This window comes from Gavialis gangeticus, unplaced genomic scaffold, assembly GCF_001723915.1.
Source record: "Gavialis gangeticus isolate Ggan-Ray unplaced genomic scaffold, GavGan_comp1, whole genome shotgun sequence".
Lineage (NCBI taxonomy): Eukaryota > Metazoa > Chordata > Crocodylia > Gavialidae > Gavialis > Gavialis gangeticus.
The window spans coordinates 127,067,956-127,068,197 of record NW_017729032.1 but is presented as its reverse complement, the minus strand read 5'-3'; positions in this window follow the sequence as shown (position 1 = coordinate 127,068,197).

The window sequence follows — 242 nt, the reverse complement described above, 5'->3', positions numbered from 1 at the left end:
GCTCCCATGCACACCCCACCATACCCACATACCGTCCCCCACACGCAATCACACACCCCTTGCGCACCTCCAGAGGAAGACCCACTCACTGCTACATGCACCCATGTCCCCCCCACACACACATTCCCAGCCACCCCCCTTCACACACCCCACATACCCCATACCCACCCACACGCACAGCCCACAACCATCCACCCACTCCCAATCCCAGACTGGCAGTCTTTTGAAGCACCAACCCCTCT